Source organism: Nycticebus coucang, chromosome 10 (assembly GCF_027406575.1).
Source record: "Nycticebus coucang isolate mNycCou1 chromosome 10, mNycCou1.pri, whole genome shotgun sequence".
In the NCBI taxonomy this organism is placed as follows: Eukaryota; Metazoa; Chordata; class Mammalia; order Primates; family Lorisidae; genus Nycticebus; species Nycticebus coucang.
Genome location: NC_069789.1, coordinates 27,572,743 through 27,576,024, shown reverse-complemented (window position 1 = coordinate 27,576,024; position 3,282 = coordinate 27,572,743). Strand labels below are relative to the sequence as shown.

Genomic DNA, 3,282 nt, shown 5'->3' with positions numbered 1-3,282 from the left:
TCAGAAAATAGAAAACTCAGATATAAAACGATTGAGAGGTGACTCTTAGTTAAGAAACTGGAATGAAAGAAACAATGAAACAACATGATTTATTAGACACATGGACAGCATATTGTCCAAAAATTAGTAGAATGTTAACATCCAAGAAAGGATGCAGAAAGCAGGTATATTCTGAAACTGATGGTGACCATGTACCTATCACAGCACTTTGGCAGGTAATCTGACTGCAGCTATTTCATATTAAAATTGTGCATATGCATGTCTCTTTACTCAGTAACCCCTTTCCTGAGAGTCTGTCTTCTATAGAGGTTTAATGTATTTTGTGGGGTAAACTATATCCTTTCTCTCATATTCATAAAAGGACGTTCTAACACCTAGCACCTGAGAATGTGATTATATTTGGCCATACAGTTTTTTTTTTTTAATTAAATCATAGCTGTGTACATTAATGCAATCATGGGGTACGATGTGCTGGTTTTATATATAATTTTTTTAATATAAAAGGTATACTTCTGTCTATATTTAAACAACAAAAAAGCATCTACACAGTTAAAAAATTAATTCACTATTCCTAAATCTATTTTAACTCATTTTAAAATACTACACATAGAAGCCAGAATGCAGAGTTAAGAATGGAATAAGGTGGGGAGAAGAAAGGGACCACGAAGAAAAACACTTAGAGAATTATCTGTTGTGGGTAAAGCAACAGGAATCCTGGGAGACACAAGAAATCAATAACAACTTTGCTCATAACTGATATTTTCCCCTCATGTTTGTTTTTAATAACGTCCATGTGGATGCTCTCTGTATGCTCCCTTCACTGGCCTAGCTGGGGAGGCCTTGAGCGATGGCCTTGTCCCATTCCAGTCGTCCTGGCCATAAGCTTGGTAAGAATCTTGTACCTCCACATGTCCATAGTCAAAATGTTACGAATCCCCTTGGCTCTTGGCTGTAATAACCTTCTTAGCCTTCATAACTCTGTTCTGCACATGCATCATCATATCCATATTCTTCATATGTTTCTGGTGCAGGGGGTAGAGGCAAAGGTATTCCCTGGATGCCTGCTATTGGTGCTCTTGGTGTTGGAGCACCTCTAACAGTAGGTGGGGGAGGCACGCCTACAGTCACGGCTGCACCTCTAGTGATGGCTCCTCTCACTGGAGTACCACGCACCAAAGCCCCAGGAGGTGGTCCAACACCACGGCCCCTAGGAACAGGTGGAAGGGGGGTGCAGCTCCTCGACCTCTCACTGGTACCCTATGCCCACAAGAAGACTCAGGTATAACAGCTCTAGAAATTGTTCCTGGCAGATATCATCCATCATATCTGGTAATAAAAAACTTGACTTCTTCCATGGCATGGGTTATTGATTTCTTATGTCTCCCAAGATTCCTGTTGCTTTACCCACAACAGATAAGTAATTCTCTGTTTTTCTTAATAAGAGCATGAGCCTCACATTGGGGGTCCAAAGACTTCAGTGAAGACATGTAGATCCAAATTCAAGTGAACGTATTTCAGGTCTCCACCTTTGTACAGCTCCTCCTCCTTGACCTTGTCTCTCATTGAGCCCTTTCCCAACACAGATCTTTGCACCAGTCTCTTCCTGCAGGCTTTTGATTGTATTCCCATGTGGTCCAAGAATCTTGCCCACATAATTGAATTTGGGATACTGCTTGACAGGTATCCATACCAGCTCTTTCAGCCTCATATTCTTACAAGAAAATCCAAGTAATTCTCCTCCTCATCCTTTTTTGAATCGCCCTTCTGAACCTTCTCAATTTCTTTTCTTTTTTTTTTTTTTTTTTTGTAGAGACTGTCTCTCACCCCGTGGCCCTCGGTAGAGTGCCGTGGCCTCACACAGCTCACAGCAACCTCCAACTCCTGGGCTTAAGCCATTCTCTTGGCTCAGCCTCCCGAGCAGCTGGGACCACAGGTGCCCGCCACAATGCCCGGCCATTTTTTGGTTGCAGTTTGGCGGGGGCCGGGCTTGAACCCACCACCCTCGCTATATGGGGCCAGCGCCCTGCTGACTGAGCCACAGGCGCAGCCCGAACTTTCTCAATTTCTGTGGACAACGGCTGCCTGGCGAGAGTGAAGGACCGGTCCAGCGAGTCTTTCTTCACCCTGAGTTGGGCAGGTACTTGTTCTCCAGCTCCGTTTTGACCGAGGCGGTGGCTGAGGTGGGCAGCAGTGGGGTCTGCGCTGGACTGCCCACTGTTGCGTCTGGACCATAGCTGAGAGCTGCAGTAGCCGTGGCGGATACATGGTGGGCGAGGCCCGGGCGCCCCTTGGGGACCCTTCTCCACCTCCCTGGGACCAGTGAGGCAGCGGTGGCCGCGCGGAGTCGGAGTCTGACATACGAGGAGTCCATGGAGCCACTGCCGCCCGAGGACCAGCTCCTGTGCATGGCGGGGTTCTCCCGGTGCTGCATCAGGGAAGATGTACCAGCCAGAGAGGGACGTGACAGCGGCAGTTGGTGGGGGTGGGACAGCTGGACCACCAAAGCCAAACAACCCAGGGAGAGAGAGAGAACACCAGACTTTATGTACAATTTGAAATACTTTCATCAAACTGGTTAACATAGCCTTTACAGCATTTTCTTAGCTATTGTGTTAAGACATTTATATTCCACATTTAGGAAATTTCACATGTACCCTTGTAAGATGCACCATAGGTGTGATCACACCAATCACCCATCCTTCCCCCTCCTCTCCCTTTACCACTTCCCTCTCTTTCCCCAAATTCTTGGGCTATAATTGAGTTATAGCTTTTATATGAAAGTCATAAATTAGTTTCATAGTAGAGCTCAGTACATTGGATACTTTTTCTTCCATTCCTGAGATACTTTGCTAAGAAGAATATGTTCCAGCTCCATCCATGTAAACATGAAACAGGTAAAGTCTCCATCTTTAAGGCTGCATAATATTCCATGGTGTACATATACCACAATTTATTAATGCATTTGTTGGTTGATGGGCACTTGGGCTTCTTCCATGACTTAGCAATTATGAATTGGGCTGCAATAAACATTATGGTATAAATATCTTTGTTATAATGTGATTTTTGGTCTTCTGGATATATACCTAGTAGAGGAATTGTAGGAACGAATGGGAGGTCTATTTTTAGATCTCTAGTGTTCTCCAAACATCTTTCCAAAAGGAAAGTATTAGTTTATATTTCCACCAGCAGTGTAGAAGTGTTCCTTTTTCTCCACATCCACGCCAACATCTCTGGTATAGAGATTTTGTGATGTGGGCTAATCTTAGTGGAGTTAGATGATAT

General features: G+C 44.4%; 1 pseudogene; it reads right to left on the bottom strand.

Annotated features, from left to right (window-relative positions):
- Window positions 1–779: 779 nt before the first annotated feature.
- LOC128597446 (KH domain-containing, RNA-binding, signal transduction-associated protein 1-like) lies at window positions 780–2,989 on the bottom strand (annotated as a pseudogene).
- Between the last annotated feature and the right edge of the window lie 293 nt (window positions 2,990–3,282).